At 35.7% G+C, this 20677-nt stretch overlaps 1 long non-coding RNA gene across 1 annotated transcript in view; it reads left to right on the top strand.

Moving 5' to 3' along the window:
- Positions 1 to 4417, top strand: part of LOC116578772 — a 49357-nt gene extending 44940 nt beyond the window's left edge. Inside the window, exon 3 of the long non-coding RNA XR_004281046.1 lies at positions 4317 to 4417. This is a non-coding gene — a long non-coding RNA (uncharacterized LOC116578772). The remainder of the gene's footprint in view (positions 1 to 4316) is intronic.
- Positions 4418 to 20677: the final 16260 nt, after the last annotated feature.

Genomic DNA, 20677 nt, shown 5'->3' with positions numbered 1-20677 from the left:
TATGGATAGGAAAACAGGCCTAGATAAGAGCCCAAGTCAAAAATATAAATCTAAGGTCAAGCTGGGCCTTAATTCATGGTGCTCCATCCATTATTGTCAGGACTCAATAAGAGATTAAATGTAAAGATTTAAAATTGTTAGTATAAAATACAGAACTAGGGTCCTTTCTACAGAAAGTCTAAAGTCACAGGACATTTGTACATACCCTGCATTTTTTTGTGTTTCTATATGTCTAATGTTCGTGTTTTTATGTATATGCCTTGTTTTAAAATTATGATTTCTTCTTAAAGTTAATGAAACTGTCTATAAACAGCTTGATAAAAAAAGTACTAAATATTAAAAATTTTCTGGTTTAATTTTGGTGCATGCTAAGGAGAATATTATGCCACAATATGAGTCTATGTCGGAGTTAGGAAAGGGATTGATATTCATTCTTTCACATGAAAATACTCAATTGGGTGATGGTGATATTGGCATATTACTACATTGTATTACACTATTATATTATAACATATTTATACATTTATAAAATAAATAATAAATATATTTGTTTATATATATATTTTTTATGAAGAATTGGCTTATGTGGAGGCTGTGAAATTCCATGATCTTTTGTCTGCAGCTAGAGATCCAGGAAAACTGGTGGTTTAGTTCCAGTGTGAGAGCAAATACCTGAGCACTTACTAGCAGATGGTGCAAGTTCTAGTCCATTGACAGAAGACCAGTACCCTGGCTCAAGTGTCAGGTAGAATGAGTGAATTTTTCCTTCCTTTGTCATCTTGTCCTATTCAGGCCCTCAGTGAATAGATGGGATGATGCCCACTAACACTTAGTCTCCCAGTTCAAATGCTGATCTCAATATTTAAATTGTTTCTAGAGGTACAGGAATTGTATATGAAAAATGATTCTTAAAGTTCATATGCCACTAGGAATCACCTAGGAGATTTGTTTAAAAATACAAACGCCTGGTGGCTCATTCGGTTAGTTAAGCACCCGACTCTTGATTTAGACTCAGGTCATGATCTCAAGGTTGTGAGATGGAGCCCTGAGTTGGGTGTGGAGCCTGCCTAAGATTCTCTCCCCCTCCCTCTCTCTGCCCCTTCTCCCCTTCTTGCTCACTCACACTCTCAAAATAAGTAAATAAATAAAATAAAAAATAAAAATGCAAACACCCTAGCCAAACCACTAGAGACTCAGATGTTAGCTTGTGGTAGGCAAATGTTGGCTGCTTTGTCATTTTTTAGTTTCCTCTTCCTTTAGCAATGCCCCCTATAGTTAATTTTAAGGGACCAACCTTACCCTCAGCCATGCAGCTTGTTTGTAATTGACCTCATAGTTATTTCTACACTGGTTCATGGATGGATACACATCTCTAATATGGAGCAATGCTCACACTGGAAAATAACTTTACTTGCTTTTTCACTGAAACCCTCTGCTCTTTGAATGATGAGATCTGGAATTCTTGCAGATGAAATCTGGATCTCTTATAGCCACTTGTGAGGAGTTGACCTGAGGATAAAACCGTGTGCATGAACTTACTATGTGCACTTAGAATGAAAAATAATATATAGGATACATTTATGTTGAACATTTTAAGAATACATACATTTTACAATGAGCAGTATACCCCAATTCCCTTAATTTATTCTAAAGTGGATCTTACACTGCTAGCATTTGATGTTAGAGTAGAAGGAAAGAAAAAAAAAGTACATATGTGCTGTGACTAAAACCCTCAAAATAGTTTATATTATGTTAGTACTTGACACTGTGCTTATGCTTATGTTGAAAAAATATGTTTGTGCCTATCAAATGTGTTTTATTTTTTAACACATTTTCATATACATCAAAGTAGGATTTTGAACTAATGTTCATTACTGGGATTGAATCCCTGAGTTCATTCCACTTTATATCTCAATCTGAAGAAATATTGAGCTTAAACAAGTCAGGATTCAGAGGTCAATTATTCTCTTAAAATGAAAAGTATAAAATAATCTCTTCTGTGCATGATCCAATGATATTAAACTAGTATTGGTATAATTGACCTTTTGGTACAATTTTAAACATCTTTTATCGCTGATAGGCAAATATTACAATAAACTGAGAGCACCTTATTTAAACATATTATCAAAATTGTAAAGACATTTGTGACTTCAATTCAACCAGTACTAAATCAACCAATTCTAAATAAACCAGTTCTCTTTCACATTTGGTAATTTTAATTATTAAATCTGGTAATTTCTAGATATCCCTATGAATTTATTTGAAAATAGATCCATTAATAAAATAAGATTTTATTGTACTACAGATATTCTATAAAATGCAGGCATATTCTGTGCTGTGCTGTGGAGACAAAAAAAGAGAGAGAGAGGTAGAGAGGGAGAGAGAAGTAACCTGTAATGGGGACTACAATTAAGAAGAATTATCATTTTTGACTGTCTGATATATCCAAGTTGCTAGTAAGATGTATAGCCACCATATGCATTACAGTTTGTTTATAAGACACAATTGATTCCAAGTTTTAAAGGACCAAGTTATAAACAAACTTTTCTCACATGATGTGTAATTCAAGGACAGCTTTACTGAGAAAGATTTGGCATACGGTAGTCTCAAGAAAGGCTGAATAATCTATCCCTCATGGTTTTTTGCTTCCTTGACAAATCTTCACAAAATCTGCAAAGGGTCAGTGAACTGGGAGTCATTTTCATGACCATTAATATTAGGTCTCCCACCTCAACTTCCTTGCCAAGATTTCCCAGAGATGTTTCTGAATATTCATTCCCTCAAGCAATAACTCCTGTTTGTTTGCATTTATTTACTATTTGTTTATTTTACCCTTGGAAGCTGGGCAATGCAGCAAAAAGCTATTCTTCACTGTCACGCACATCACATAGACGAGACTCTACTGGCAGTCCAAGATAAGTAATATCTGTTGGAAGAGAGTCAAAGATGTAAATCTCTCTGTGCTTATGTGCTGTAGACTGCTTTAGCACGAGAGTGTATGGATGCTAGAGAAGTTGATTTTCTCCAACTGACTTAGAAACTTCAAAACCACAGTGTTGGCGAGGATGTAGGGAGGTGATATCAGGGGTGGGGGGGGTTGCTGCAGAGGAGACAAGAAGACTGTTTCCTTCATAGAATCAATGTGATATAGGGACTCTAGCAGCAAACTTGATTCAGAAGTTATCAATTCTTTTTTGATCCTTCTATTTGGTTATATGACTTTAGATAAATCACTGAAGTAAGTGTGTAGTCCTTGGTGTCCTCATTTGTAAGGTAGAAATCATTACCTATGGAACCTGCTTCAGAGGGGTGTACATTCTAAAGGTTCAATTTTATAGATACAGCTTGCATTGCTGCAGCTCTGCCTCTGGCCATGATTCCTCTCCAAATGGTGTGTTTCTTTTCTTCTTATATGAGGATGTACATGGAAGGCAACTCTCAGAGCTATCCCTCTTGCAGTATAAAAAGACAAAATATAAGAGGAAAGAATAGTATTGGTGCTGTGAAGATTAGTTTTTATTATCTTTACCCAGGAGTTAAGAGCAAGTGGCAGCCAGAGTGGTTTGTGGTGAAATACTTGGACTCTGTAATCAGATAGACCTAGATTTGACATTGAATAACTTACCACCTTGTTAAGCTTCATTGGAATTCCTCTGTAGAACAAGTGTGGTGATAGCATCTATATCCTAGTGGTAGTGTATTAAATGAGATTATTTTTGACCCCAGGTCTGATATAGAAATGCTATCAAAGTTTTGTCGTTGTTGATCTTCTGTTGTTTTTGTTGTTATGCTTATCTGTTATTACCAGGAGTATTGTTAACTTATATTGAATAAGTACTGTGTAGACTTCCCAGAAGAGCTCTATAGAGTTGTCCAGGTGAGAAGCAAACCAACAACATGTTGACATCAACAATTAGATATTCTTATCTTTTGGTTTGGGGCTTATGTTTGGAAGCTCTTTTTGTTTTGTCTGTTCATGATGGTCTAATTCATAGGGACTACCTTTTCCAATGGAGAGTCACATGAGTACTTCATGCCTTACTTTCAGCTATTTTGGAGGATAATTAAAAGTTTCTTTGAAGCATCTTATTCACCCAGGCTTTACAAAGTGAAATCTTACGTGTGCCACCTTGCATTTTAAGTCAGGTAATCAACCCCAAATATACATTTAATGTGCGGTGATGTAGTATGGGCATGAAGGTAGAAATGTGCCATTACTTATTTAGTTCAGGGCTCTAATTTATCTATTTATAAATATATAAATTAATAAAATCTATAAATAGATATAAATATACCTATTTAATTATTTATTTCAGGGTTCAGCCCGATAGAAGATTCTGCGCAATAGAAGATTCCCCTTTTTATGCTCCATGACTGTGGACGATCCTATTATGTAGTTCCTAGAGCTAAGAGGTGAGAGTACTGCCTTGGAAGGGGCTAAGGAGCTCTGGAATATTTCATAGTAAAAGTTTGATGATTGGACTCTGTTCATACTCTACGTTTAATTTATTTTTTTTTAGAAGACCACCCCAAGAGGACAAAATTTGGCTCTTAGGGTCAAAACATCTTAGATATTAGGAGGTCCTATGGTCCTCCCTAGGGCCAAAGAAGGAACTCTTACTTAGATAATGAAAATAGGGTTGATAAATACTGTCTTAAGACTACTAAAGTCTTCAAAATGTTTCATCTGTACTATCTTATCCAAACATACTATTTGAAAACAGCTGAGAGAAAAGTGCATGGTAATCTGTTAGGGACTGAATTGTGTCCCTGCAAAATTCTTATGTGGAAGCCTTAAACTTCAGTGCTTTAGAATGTGACTGTATTTGGAGATAGGGCCTTTAAAGCACTGTTTAAAGTTAAATTTCTTCTTAAGAGTAGGGCCCTAACTCAAAAGAATAGGTGTCCTTTTAAGAAGAGAAAGAGATACGAGGAATATGCTTTGACAGAGAAAAGGCCATGTGAGGGCGGAGGGATAAGGTGGCTATATGTAGGCCAAGGAGAGAGGGCCCAAGAAAAGCCGAACCTTCCAACACCTTAATCTTTGACTTGCAGTCTCCAGAATTGTGAGAAAATAAAATTTAGTTTTCTAAGTCACCCAATGTGGCATTTTGTTAGGGCAGCCATCTCAAACTAATACAGAGCCAAAATACCAATTTTATATTAAACATTGCCAGGAAGTCAACTTTCCAATATTGAAACTCAGAAGCAACAAGGCCAGCCCACCTAGTCCCACGAAGTGATGTAAAACTGCCTACTTCCCTGTGTGAAGGCCTCATTGTAGAAATTTTAGTAGGGCACAGAAGGAAAAAGGGTATGCTGTGTGTTGTAAGGACTGAAATAACTTTCAGGAGGTATGTGGCTAAAGTGACTAGGTTGTGTATGTCCCATTTCCTCTTCTATACGCATCAGTCAGATTAAGTAAATTCTCTACTTATGCAAAGTAGTGAATGAGGAATAGAAAGAGGTCAGACACTACAGGAGCTCCCTTCACAAGAAAGAAACAGTGACCATCTCTGTCACCAGTCTAGTAACTATCTCAGAGGTAAGGCTCATTAGCATTCTCTACATAAATCTGAAACAACTGGGGTGCCTGGGTGGCTCAGTTGGTTAGGTGACTGCCTTTGGCTCAGGTCGTGATCCTGGAGTCCAGGATCGAGTCCCGCATTGGGCTCAGTGGGGAGTCTGCTTCTTCCTCTGACTCTCTCTCTCTCAAGTACATAAATAAATAAATAAAATCTTAAAAAATAAAAATAAAAAAAAAAATCTGAAACAACTAAACCCAAGCACTGGGGGATCAGGAGGAATTAGCTTTTTTACTATTTTACCTGTGTTGCTGAAAATAAGAAGCCATGTAAAAGACTGAGTCATAGACTAAAACTCAGCTAGGTTAAAATGAATAATGAGTGAGATAATAATGCTGCTGCTGCTACTACTACTAATAATAATACTGGCAGTTAAAGTATATTGCTTATTTGCACTAAGTCAGATGCTATCTCAACTACTACATACTTACATAAATTCTTTAATATAGTTTATACCATAAGTCTATTGTAGGTGGTATTATTATTTATATTTTAGACATGAGGAAACTGAGACTCAAAGAGATTAATTAACTTTCCTATGATCACTCAACTAGTATGTAAGGAAGCCTGAATGAACATACCTAGGAACAGGGAAATAAAAGACAACATTCTGCCTCCCTTATTTTTGACTGGCTGAAGCTTGACTTTTCCTGGATGGACTTCTATAGAGTCTGTAGCTAGAATATAACTGTTATTGTCAAAGGGAACAAAGACCTCAGAGTCAGGGAAGCAAAACTAGAAAAATAATCAAGAGACTGGGAGAAATCAATCTGTGAAATTATTGAATTGAAGGCATCTGAGGTAGGTAAGGCATAGAAGTGTAGAGACAAGGATTTTGAATCTGGAAGGTAAGAGAAATTATCCTATGAGGACAAGAGTAGATAGCTTATCAATGGTGATTTCTTAAAATTGGGGCTGCTGATCATTACTTTTCTGACATTCACAGATAGAAGATGGAGGAGACTCATCAGAGAGTCAGAGGCTAGTTAGAAAGAGAAGGACCCAGTGGAAACCTAAAGTCACATAAAAGCAAAAGAGTATAGTGAGATTATGGGCATAATGGGATTGCTTAAACATAGAAGGGCCCTCATCATAGCCAGGATAGTTCTGAACACCTGGTAGTTTGACCTGCAAGAATGAAAATGTCAGTTTCAGCACTAATTTATTTTTATACCTTACTTTTATTTATCATCCTTATAACCATACCATGAAATATAAAAATAATCATTAATGTATTTTATAAGAAAATAAGCTGAGGGGCACCTGGGTGGCTCAGTGGATTAAGCCGCTGCCTTCGGCTCGGATCATGATCTCAGTGTCCTGGGATCAAGCCCCGCATGGGGCTCTTTGCTCAGCAGGGAGCCTGCTTCTCTCTCTCTCTCTCTCTCTGCCTGACTCTCTGCCTACTTGTGATCTCTCTGTCAAATAAATAAATAAAATCTTTAAAAAAAAAAAAAAAAGAATATAAGCTGAGAAGTGACTCATCTGAGGTTATACACTAAGTAAGTAAAGCCATGTCTCTGATCTAAGAAATAAATATATAACAAAAACAAAATAAAAAAAACTGGGGTGCTCCTGTGTTAGGTACCTGCCAGTCACTGTTGCTTCCCATTTTCCTATAAAATAGTGGGCCTGAGGCTGATCTATGGCTATACCTGAGTGATTAGGTTAACATGACTCATTGCTCTAAAGGACAAAATCCGGCAAGGACCCTTCTTCTTCTTTGATTTCATTTTTCTCTCGAGGAAAAAGACAGCATCAACTTGTAAGATGTTAATTAAAGCAAAATGAAATAATGAACTTACATGTGTCTTTCCCAAAAGAGAAACATCATACTTTTGACTGGACAATAGTATGAAAGGCTTTATCAGTGACTTTGAAGCTTATCTGTGCCATTTTGAATTGAGAGTCCTGACAAAAACAATTGGACCAACAGCCACAAACATTCCAAGGAAGAGTGTTACATATTCTGTGACCTGAGATTCCATTCTCTAATGGGATATGCAATGAGTTAGCCAAGGACTTGATTCTCAAGCAGTTCATAATCCAGGGATATTTATGTAAAAACATCTGGGTCATGTTGCAGACATGATGTATCATTCCCAGATATTTGCAGAATATCATTGGGAGCATCTTTTGCACTATTGATAAAGAAGTAGCCTGGTTCTTTTATTTTTTTAAAGATCCTTATTTATGTGTTAGAGAGCATGAGTGGGGGGGAGGGCAAAAGAGAGGGACAAGCAGTATCCCCACTGAGGCAGGAGCCTAACTGAGCCACCCAGGGGCCCCAGAGCTAGTCCTTTTCTGATTCTGTTCTTACTGCACTTTAATTTGTGGGAAAGGCAGAATGCCTCCCATACCAAGAAGACTGTTGTAATGTATATATGTATGACATTTGATTTTCAAACCTCCACCACTGTTCTCCATTGTAACTGTACTGAGTCTTCCTGCCTCAGAGTTGCTTAAGGATCAAGAACAAAAAGGCAAAAAAAAAAAAAAAAAAAAAAAAAAAAAAAAAAAAAAAAAAAAAAAAAAAAAAAACAAAAAAAAAAAAAAAAAGGAAGTTGACTTCTTGAAAAGTATGTTCTTAACCATTAGCCTACCTGCCGCTTCCTACTGCCCCTAATAACTCTTGCCCCAATCTACCCAACAAGACATTCTTCATTTTAATTAAGGTGGGGAGGGAGGTGAAAGGAAGAAGAGGAAAGAGAGGAAGAGGGAAAGAGAAAAGGGGAACAAGAAAGCTTGTGTTAGAATTCTAGCAGATCATTAAGGTTTATATGCATATAGTGGTCAAATAGGAGTGCTCCATAAGAAATCTGAAGGGGAGAATGTCTGAGAAGCATCTTTTTTTTTTTTTTCTTTGACTGTCTTTTTAACTTCTTGATTTAGGTATAGGATAACATGCACTGTTGACCATTTGCTTGGACTTCTACCTAAAGAAACATCCCTTATACTGTATAGTCCTGGCTTCCCATTTACCTGACTTCTGTTTATTGTGAAATATCTTCCACAGTGGTTATTGGATAAATCACTGGACTTTTCTTGGCTCACCACATTTACAGATTTTATTTACTATTTCAGCTACTTTTTTACCATGTATTTTGTGCCCCAGTCTATGTTATGCAACTATTTGCCTAATATTTTGGTTCATACAGTTCTCTTCTGTCACATTAGAAAGTTCACATTTATTTTCTAGATATAAATGTATACATATATTTCCCTCATATAATTGTCACTGATATGCATCAAATTCTCCTCTGTCAAGAAAAAAATGCAATGTTTTAAAAAACATCTTGAACTAGTAGCAGAGAATTAAAATATTGTTTTAAGATGAGATTGAGATTCTCCCCACCCCTCCCAACAAAACCTCTCCATTTCATCAATTGACCCAGCAAGAGAGAACATCTTTATTTTCTTGGATAAGATAAAATTTTTAGACTTTCCTAGTATGTGGTTTTTTTTTCAAACAATTCAAGGAGGGAGTAGATTTATGTTCAGTATCCTTCTATTGTCCTTCTGTTTTTCTATTTATATGGGTAACTTAGTTTGGTTTGTTTTTGGTTTTGTTTTGTTTTGTTTTCCTTTTCCCCTACCTCTTCTTCAGTTAAATTTCCTTTGGATGTAATAACCTTTTCTCTCCTCACTACCTCAACAGTCCTTACCAAATACTCTCTATGCATAGCTGTTCATTTTCAATGCCCCTCTGAAAGTTTAAATGTCACATTTGCATTTCATTCAATGTTTAAAATACAAGAAGCTGAAAATGAAAAGAAACCATAGGAGAGGGCCTTTCAGTGAATGGAAAATAGTAATAAATCCAGTGTTCTGACCTCAGTTATGGGTGTTCAACCTTGAAGGCCCCTTTCATTCATCCTGCTCAGTGGGAAAAGCTGACACAGTCCCCTCAGTGGACCCTACACTCATCTCTCTCTGTTCCCAGCAGAGTTTCCGGTGTGGAATGATCACAGTGTTGAGTCATTTGCTCTCAGTTTATCTTTGTATTCCCTAAGATGAAGACTTGTAGCAAATCAAAACCTAAATCTTTCTGTGACTGCACTGGACTTTAAAATTGTAAGGATAATAAGGGCATTGGTAGTAGACTTGATTCAGGGAGAACCATTTCTGCATTTCAAAAGCAGATACATTGCAATGGATAGTGTAGCGGTTTTCTTAGCCTTCTCATGGAATTAGAAAAATCATTTGTCATTGAAAAATAACAAGCCAGCATTGAGAAGAAAGCAGGTTGCTTCACAGACAAGACTTTACAAAGAATGTGTCTTTAGAGGCTGGTAAACCTGGATTCAAATATTGTTTCTATCACTTGGTGGCAGAGTGACTTTGGGATGCAGCTTTTCTGAGCCACAGAAAAGCTGTAGAACAGTCATATTTGTCTGTAGAACAGTGGTGGAAATACCTGCTTCCAGCTTTGTTGTAAGGATCAAATGATAGGGCATATGTAAGTTATCCTAAACCACATTGGGTAATTGTTAAAAGTAAGCGAATTGTCGCTATTGCTATTTTTACAAATAGTACTGTTTACTAGTATTAGTAAGACAATATCTTTTTTGTCACTGCTTCTGTCTCTGAGAGTCAGTCAAATGAAATCTTGTTCCATGGAAGTATCAACTTTGCAGGATATATATATATTTAATATATATAATTTATATATATTCTTAAGTATATTTATATGCATTTATATAGGCATATATTATATATGTGTATGTATATATATATGTATATATATTCCTAATTGGACTCTTAGGCTCAGAAAAGCTTCAGGGAGTAAAGTTAATTGAGTATTTCAAAAAGTATTGATTGGAGGCCTAGTCCATATCTCATATTGTTCTATAAATTGCGTATTCAATAACAAACAAGGTAGATGAACTTTCTAGAACTTATATTCTAGGGGAGAAAGACAGAAAAAAAAGTACACAATCAAATCAGATAATCTCACAGAGTGGTATGTGTTATATAGGAAGTAAAATAGAAGCATCGGACTCTTGGGAGAGATAATCTGGATTATCTGTGGTCAGGGACAGGAGCAGTTTCACACTTGAGATGATTATGAGTTTATTTCTCAATTGCAAGTAATATCCAGTCATGGGAAGACCTGGGATATAAGAAAATAGTATTTGGACTAACAAGGAAAGCCATTAATTTGGCACTAGAAAGAAGACCATGAGTCTGAGGACTACTGGCTTGGGCAAAAGGGATAAGGTATTGAGGTGAAGAGGAGTAATAGAGTAACACTGTGTCTACTTTGTATGCCACAATAAGGGATTTGTATTGTTTTACTTGGAGAAGTGGGTAAAGGGCACCAGTGTGAGACTGTGAGTTGACTCTTGCTGATGACCAGTTGTGACGTGATAATGGCTTGGAGCAGGTGGTGTCTAGTAGTGTAGATGGGAAATCGTGCATAGATCAGAATAAATTTTGGAACTAGAGCTGATACATTTTATTTTATGGAAGTGAGCAAGAGGGAAAGAGAAAAAAGAATTATTTTTTCCTAAATTATTTCTAGTTATAGCAATAAATGAGACAGATGTGTAATCTCCAGGAAAAAAATAATAAATTCCAGTAATTATAAAATTACATCTGGATATGGAATTAGAATATTGGGAGTTGAATACCAACTATCAATTTACTATGTGGCCAAAAGCAAATAATATAATCTGCTAACTTCCATCTTCTGAAAAATGATGATAATAAAACTATATTTATATGTCTGAAAGAGGTGTTTTGAAAGCCAAATAAAATAAAATCACTGTAATTTTATGGTAAAATATTACTGAGTGTTCAGTATATGCAATGCATTGCACTGAATGCTTTCATTTTATTCCTTAAACATTCATTACTAGTCCCACTTTACAGGTGATGAACTTTAGGAACAAAGAGATTTAAAAATGTATCCATAGTCCAAATGACAGAGTACAGAGTTAGGTCCCATGCATCCTTGAATCCAGGGTTTGTATCATTAAGTGTTGCCTAAAAGGCTGCCTATTAAGTCCCATAAAGGCTACTGATGCCTCATAAATCCTATAAAGGTTACTGAAGTTTACTGATGTAAACCATCTTTAATATTATTAGGAATGATAAAAGGGGGAAAACGTGTTTTTATGGGGATAATTTTAAAAATAAGAAGATAAACTGAGTAAAAGTTCAACTTCTGCTGAAACAGGGATACTTTGTAATGGGAAAGAAAACTGGCAAGAAATTATGTGATAAGTTATCTTAATCCTTTCAATAAGAAAAAGAGATTTAGTCTGACAGCAGTGACAGTATCTGATGCTTATTTGCTATCTCTTACAGCAACTAGCATCTGGTAATAGGTCCCTAAATAGGTGTTTAGTAAACTCCTACGGAATACCTAAATAGATCTTTGGGGCAATAGTCTGTGTATTTCTCTAGTATGAATTTATGAAGCTGAGCCCTTGTCTTTTTTTTTTTTTTTTTTTCTTGTCTTATTTTGCTTTCTCTCACAGTGTTTAGAATACTAGAGGTTCATTGAATTTATTTTTTATCAAATAAAATAAGCTCTTGCTGCTAGGCACTAATGAGAAAAAACACGAGCACAGATGGTACACAAGTACCAATAAGTCAATGACTATTTTCGTCACTATCCTGAGGCAAAGCAATCATCAAATTGTTGAAGCCTGGGGTCCAACTTTGGTCTGGGAGAAAAAAAAAAAAAAGGTTTATTCTTATCTTTCTGTTGTTAGTTTGTTTTCATTTCCTAATTGGTTAAACTTTTGCTTAAAAACCTAAGATTCCAGGGGCACCTGGGTGGCTCAGTGGGTTAAAGCCTCTGCCTTCGGCTCAGGTCATGATCTCAGGGTCCTGGGATAAAGCCCTGCCTTGGGCTCTCTGCTCAGTAGGGAACCTGCTTCCTCCTCTCTCTCTGCCTGCCTCTCTGACTACTTGTAATCTCTCTGTCTCTGTCAAGTAAATAAATAAAATCTTTAAAAAACAAAACAAAAACAAAACAAACAAAAAAACACCTAAGATTCCAGAGCACATGGGACCTTGGAGATTTCACAATTTATATAATGGATTTTATGTCTAGCCACATCTCATGTTCTATCCTGTGGCTGAGCTTTGAAAATAGTCAGAAATATCCCAGAGATGTCAGGATATTACCTTGGACATTTAGGGAATAAAGTTACCATCCTCCCTGCCCACAACCAGACAGACCTATTTGTCCTATTTCCCTAGTATATGATCTTATTACATATTTTATTTTATCTGCGTTAGTATTTTTCACTTTTGTGTCTTTCTTATTTTATTTGCACCTACACGTGTATCCCTCCTGTGCTCTATCTATTCCAGAAGTGTAGAACTATGTGTGTTATACTACAAATCACCCTTTAGAAAAGTGTCTGTGGTAACAAATGCTTATTAATTAAATGAGAGGTACCTATGCTGCTGGGCAATTATACACATTTCCTGTCAGAGAAGAGTCTGATTCTCAAAAAACGAGAAGTTGCAAGTTGATGCATTGGGGGATGAATCAACCATTTATTTCTATACAAATTACCTCTAAACTCATTGTTTTATAACAATATGACCATCTTTCAATTCTTGAGGAATTTGGGGACCATTGGCTGGTGGTTCCAGTTGGGGGCTGCTAATATGCTATATAGTCAGATGGGGGCTGAAGGTGGAAGAGTAAGCAATTAGAGCAGATAGGGGCCAGCTGGCTGGTTTGTCTCTTTTTATGAAGTCTCAGGTATTCTCCACGTGAATCTCAGCATGGGCTAGTTTGAGCTTCCTCACAGTACAGTGACTCAGAACAGTCATAATGATTCCATGGAGATTTCCTTCTCTTTCTGAGTCTTCTAGAAAATCAGGCAGGAACTGCATCACCTTTATGACCTACACTTAGAAGTTACATAATACCATGCCTACCATACTCCTCAGCTGACTGTTGACTAAGGTCAGTCAGAATCAAAGGGAAGGTTTAAAAGCCCACCTTTGATGGGAGGAGTGTCAAAGAATTTATAGGCATGTTTTAAAGTTACTACAGTGGGTTATATAAAGTATATATTTTTCTTTTGGAGATTTTTCTGAAATCTCTATGACTGTATTCTCCTCTCTTCTGTTCACATGGCAGTATCTGTGCTGTTAGGGAAACACAATTCATCAAACAAAAATTACCCTTTTTTGTAGTAGGAAGGAAGCCAGTTTCCATGGGTTTCTCCATGAAGAGGAGAGGGAATTTGGAAATATGTCTGATGTCTTACTTGTTTTCCTCTTCTTTTGCCCACAAACCCTTAGGCTGGAGACTCCATCAGGCTGATTATTTCAGGGGAGGCTCAAATTCACAGAACTATATGAGCTGGTTGGTAGAATGGGAAAGCCTTTCTGGGAATCCCATTGTGAGTGGGAGAAGACAGATGTGTTAGCAGCTGTTCTGGTAGATAATGAGTCAGCTCCCAGTGCACGTGGATAATCTGCAAGACAGCTAATCCATTCACAGATAATCAAGAATTGACCATATGCCACAGCTGGACTGTGTGTGAAGGCAGCACATAAAGAAAGAGGAAAAACAGGAATTTGACTATTTATATATATATATATATATATATATATATATATATATATATATATAATATGGATAATAATTCTGGCCCATTCACATTTGTAACATTTGTATTTATCAAAGCATTAACACAATCTCCCTTTAATTTTTTTTTTTTTTTTCTTGGTGAAATAGGCAAGGTAGTTCTATTTCCTTTTTTTTTTTTTTTTTTGATAAAATGCTTAACAAAGAAGGGAAGGAAAAAGAGAAGAAGGCTAACGTGTACCGCTCACTAACCCCATGTTAGGCATAAGATATGCCCAGAACAACAAAAATAATTAGTGATGTTACAAAGAGAATATTGGTATTTTAACGAGCAGTCTATTTTCATGGACCAAAATGTTATCTATTGCAAATCCAATAAAACATGCCTTTTAGTTGTAAGCATTTTTCACTTTGTGTATCTGCAAGTCAGAAAAATATATGCTGATCTCATAGAATCACTATCTTTACTCTGTCTCAGGACTGAGTTTCATTTTGTGGTTATCTTATGGGGCATTTGCATATAAAACTTATAATTCCTCAGTCTCATCCAGTGTGCTTGTGAAAAATTCATATTCCCAGAACATCCTCCCTAGGGATCTTGATTCAATTAGCTGTGAGAGCGACCAGAGACCTTCATCTTTAAACAAATACTTTCAGTCAGTGGGACTCTGAGAAAACATTTTGAGAAATACTGTTCTAGAGCATGTTTCTCAGCCTGAGGTGATTTTCCCCACAGGGTTATTTGGCAATGTCTGGAAATTTTTTTAGTTAGTTATCATTTTCAGGGAATAGGGTGCAACTAATACCTAGTAGGTAGAGGTTAGGGGTGATGGTAAATTCCTAGTATAATTAGGGCAGCTTCCATAACAAATCTGGCCCCAAGTATCATTAGTGCTTTGGTTGAGAAATCTTGCTGTAGAGGAAGTGCAAAAGTCAGTCACATGGAAACACAGTGGTTTAATCACTAATGTGTGTGTGTACACATACACACACACACACACACGTATTTATACACATACATATATGCATATATATTTATATATACACATATATTTATTAAACATATATATTCATACATATACATATATAAAATATTTAATATTAAAGATAATTTGCCTCTGTAAACTTCTTTAACCTTTTAGGACTTATTAAGAGACATTTAAGGGAATGATTCATGGCATAAACTGTTTTCAAGAATGCATGGAAACTATATGTGGAGAGAAAGAATTTTTTCCTAGAGCATATACAAACAAAGATTTTTTCTGAACAAAATAAGGTGAGATTAATTTCCTTTTTTTTTTAGCCAAAGCATGTATGATATGTCAAGAATTTTATCTGCTTCTATTCATGCTTTATTTGTTGGGTATTTTTAACTATAGGACAGAAAATGAAATATGCTTTTTATATGAAAGATAATTTTGAATTTTGTAAGTTTGGACAACTGATTCCAAGTTCAGTTCCTCAATCTACAGCCATAAACTGGATAATATTATAAGACTGAGAAAGTGTAAAATGTGTCTTCAATAAAGAAACAATCACATATTTAGAAAAAAATCATTTTGAAGTATTCCCATATACATGTGACTGATTTGAAATTCTACTACCTGGGGCTGTACCCTAATAGACATAAACTTTTCTGACATGTTCTCATTCCTTTTTAATTTTATTAAAATGGTAGAGATTCTACCATTCTACTGGGAAGAATGTGAGATTTTAAAAAATGGGACTTCCTAAGAAATCTAATGAAAATAGTTATTTATAAGAGGGAGAAGAAAAGGAACTGTATTATCTCAGTGCTCATTTTTTTTTTTCAACTATTACCGATCCTTGCTACCCAGACTTTATTCTTTTTCTTGGAGTACTACATGTATCCACTGGCTATCTCCTTTGGATATCTCACAGTAAAGAATGACAGTCCATCATTCTCCTACCTCCTGCCTTATATGCCTTTTTGCTAAGCACTAGGCTGATATAGAGACGTTCATATTAGAGCTATTCTAGTTACACTAACATTCAATCCCTGTGAGGTTTATACAAATGAGGAACTTGTGGGTCACTTCTGAAGTGTGTTTATCTCAATAGTCCATTTAACCATTTATTCTATTATTATTTATTGAGTGAATAGTATGTGTGGACTTTATTCTGTATGCTATGAATGAAGAATGAACAACAGGACAACATTCTGACCTTCCTCTGGCTTATTTGTGAGAAAGAAATTTAGTAGATAAATAAAGATGTATGTATTTTATGCAAATGTAACAGGATAATGGGAAGGAGAGATTCAGGGAGGTGGTTTTCCTGTGTAAAATGGTCAGGGAGGCCAAAACTGAGGTTATTTTTCTGTGAAGAACTATAGTTCTTCTATGATTCTGTATTACTCCACTATTTTACCCATCCAGTCTGACTCTCTTTCCATATTACAAAGCACCTTAAACACAAATATAGAAGAACTTCCAAAGCTAAGCCTTTAAAATTGCTGTAACAATTTTAGACTGGTCAAGAGAAGGTGGCCCATTTAAGGCAGGTTAGACTTAGGTGTCCACTTACCTTACAGAGATCACTCTATGGTTATTTTATTCTGTCTACACAGAGTTAAGTTCAATTACCTTATATTACTATCCAAGTCAACATGATATTATGATGTAGTAAAGTGAAAATTTACAGTTAAAAAAAAAAGTGCCTTGATTTGAAATTTTGACCCTATTACTATGCATAATTTTTGACATGTTATTTACCCTTCCTGAATCCCCTGTTATTTATTTATAAAATGAAGATAGTACTGATGGTACCTATTCCCATCCCTGGTTCCATTTCACACAGCTGAATTACCTTTTACTAAAACTTGCTCTCTTTGGTTTCCATATTACAATATGTCCATGGATTTCCTTCCACCCTTTGCCTGTAAGTTATCAGCCCTCTTTGCTATAAATATTATTTATCAGCTGTTGATTCTCAAATATTATCTCCAGCATGGATCCCTCAACATCAGCTGCAGGCCCGTGTGTGACTTTATCTATGTGGGTATATAAATATAAAAATGCCTAGTTGGCAACTGCCCTTGGATTTCTGACAGCAATGCCAAACCTAGCACATTCAAAACAGAACAATTAATCCTCCTTTCAGTTTTTATTTCCTTAAAGCTGTCATCTCTACAAAGCATCTACATATGAGTCAAGTATTTGTAGGCATTTGAGACCTTCAGCTGGTCTTTAAACCCTCAAAGCTCATGTTACCATCACATGGGCTGTTGGTAGAACCTTATATCTGATAGCCTCACTGCCATCAATTGCCCCTTTTAGGTTCAGTACTGCATACAGAAAATAGAATCATCTGAAACTAAAAACAGTAATAGTTAATCCTTTGGTATTTGTTTTACAACTAAATTCAGAATTTTCACATGACCTCAGAAGCCCCATTTATCTACCTTCTCATCTCCTGCTACTTTTCTTACAGCTCCTCATTCCTTACATGGGCCATCTCCCAGGCATTTCATACCTGCTATTTCCTCTGTCCGGAATATTTTTCTTAACTATTCATTGTGACAAACTGATTCTTCATATCAAATGCTCCTTCCACAGAAAGATCTCCCCATTAATTCCCCCCACCCCCATTTAGGTTAGGCTCCCTTGTTATAAAACTATTTTTTTCACATAGTTTAACTTAGATATAAATATTTTGTTACATATGTTATTTTTCAGGTTAAAGTCTATTTCTTCTATGAGCACATGTAATTGCTAAAGAGAGAGGGTGAATTGGTTTGTTCACGGCTCTTTTTCACACCAGATACACTGGTTGGCACATTATATGATTTTATAAATATTTTTGATAAAATCAGTGTATAATAAATCCTCACTAAATCTCATTATTACTTTGAGCAAAATTGATGTCATAATACAAAATCATTTAGTTTATTTTAAAAGTAGCTTCAGTACATGGTAATGATTTCAAATTCTCCTCAGTTTTGTAAATAATCAGTCATATAATTCATTGCTTGTTTCATTTACCAAGTTTATTTTGAGTCTTACTAAGCCTCAAGCATTGTGTTCAGCACAGAAAGAATCAAATATTGAAGAATATTGCTATTGCCCTGGCTTGAAGTATATTAAATTTGTTTGTGGTGTTAATCTTTATCAATCAAAGACATCAACTAAAATATCCAGTCATAATAAAAAGAAAAGATGTTTACAGGAAAAGATATTTTTAGAGGAAATAAAAGGAGTTTCTCAGTGCAATATTCTTAACTATCCAAGGGCAAATCTGAGGCTTGGAGAAAATTCTAGCCGAGAGAGCAAGACAAAGGTCACTAAGTTATTTTAATTAAAGTGATTCATTTGAGGACAAAGGGGCAAATTCTGTGGAAGACAGAGCCCCGGATTTCAACTCCTGCTGTCAGTGGTAGATTCCACCTCAGAATGAGAAGGGGCAATTCATATTCTAAGCTAAAAGCAAATAACTTTAATTAAGCCTGGCTCATGGGTCCAAGCTTGGGAGACCTTTTTAATAAAAGAGATCACATGAATGAAGAAAGTTTTATTCGCAACCTCACCAGGCTATTTCCCCCCTCCTTTTGAACTGCCTTTGACAGTTTCTTCAACATATTTGAGGATGAGAAGAGATGAAAGAAAAGCAGTTCTGACCTGTGGCTTCAAATTTATGAAATGGGAATTGGTGGTGGTGCTACAGACACTTCATCAGCAATATTCAAGATTCAGAATAAGGCAATTTAAAAGTCTTACCATCTATAATACTTCTCAATGCAAGAATAATGTTTTGTCCTTTTGTGCAACAAATCACCTCAGCAAATAGTTACAAGCTTGTATTGTGTAACTGGCACTGTTCTAGATTTGGAGTGGAAACAGAATACAAAACAGGGCAAAAAAATATGGAGTTACATTATAATGGATAAATATGCCATATTTAAGTATGTAGCATTTCAGATAACTTAAAGTAAAATACAAAGTAAAAACAAGTATTTAAAATAAAAGGTGAAGGGAAAAGTCATGCTGGGCATGAGTGGATAGTTGAGAGGGAACCTGCACTAAAACCCTATTAGTGATGGGCTTCTCTGGACTGGTGTAATCAGAAATCAGTAAAGATTGTGACTTCCTTTCTTCTATTGAGCTTCACCCTTAGGTTGACCTGTTAGAAAATCCCTCTGCTTGTATTTTTACAAGACCTATAATTCTAAGAGTTTTAATATGTGTTAAGGACAGAGTCTACTGTTGCATCTGGAGCAGAATAAAACAAATTTGGTCCAACATTCAGTGCTTGTCTGAAACATTATTTTCAATGATTAAGCTGACCAGCCACAGAATCAACAAAAAAGTCCTACTGGAAAGGTGGGGAGGGGGGGGTCATGCTGAATATATTGAACCATTGAATATAAATATTGAGCTATAATGTTCCCTTCATTATTAAAATGCAGACACGTACTTATCTAGCAACATTATATTTCCATTATTCAAGGTTCATGTGATTCAAAGATACATGTGCAGGTCCACTAGAGTTCCCTGGAAATACACACACACACACACACACACACACACACACACACACATAGACACTCTGCAATGAACTGAATGGTCATGTCCCCTCCAAATTTATATGTTGAAAGCTAATTGCCAATATAATGGTATTTGGATGGGGTGGGTCTTTGGGAGGTTATTAGGTCGTGAGAGTAGAGACCTCAGGGGTTAGATTAGTACTTTTATAAAAGAGGTCCCAGGGAGTGCCTTCATCCCTTTTGCCATGTGAGGTCACAGTGAGAAGTGACTATCAACTAGGAAGCAGATTCTCATGAACTGAAGCTTCTGGCAGCTTGAACTTGGAATTTCCATCCTCTAGAACTGTGAGAAATAAATCTCTTTTTTTAAGCCCCCCAGACTGTGGTATTTTTGTGATAGCAGCCCAAACAAAGATACCCCCTTATTATTAAAAGGAGCATGATTGTATATAGTGGGAAAGCACTGTACTTGGAGATAAAGAATCTAAGATCAAACACTGATCCACTATAGATGAGCTGGTGACTTTTACAAGCATAAATTTCTCCTCTATCAAATGGGAATAATGATACCAGCCTCAGTTACTTGTGAAATAACAAAATTACTTTGAAACTTACCCCATAAATGCTACTGAAATTGTAGTGTTGCTGGTGAGTATAATTTTTAAAATATCATGGCCAGTTATGAGTAAAGTGTTAGAAATCACATCCCTGACTCCAAGAATGGAATATAATATGGTGTCAGGAGCAGAAAATATGTGGTTAAATTATATGCTGTGGTACATCTTTTTAATTAAAAAACAATTGATTTGTTTTCAATTTCACTAATCATCTGTGTCAACAATTGATAAAACATAAATTATAATTTTCATGTGTCAACATTAAACCTATGAAATCTCGTTAACAGCTGGCACAGTTGTCTCAAAATGTTAGCCTGATGGATAAATATGTACTTAAGGAGAAAGAGCATGTGTCCTTCCCAGAGCCAGGCTTCTAAATGTTATAGCAGTTCTAACATACTTTCAA

This window comes from Mustela erminea, chromosome 19, assembly GCF_009829155.1.
Source record: "Mustela erminea isolate mMusErm1 chromosome 19, mMusErm1.Pri, whole genome shotgun sequence".
Taxonomy (NCBI): Eukaryota; Metazoa; Chordata; class Mammalia; order Carnivora; family Mustelidae; genus Mustela; species Mustela erminea.
This window is presented reverse-complemented; position numbering and strand designations above follow the sequence as displayed.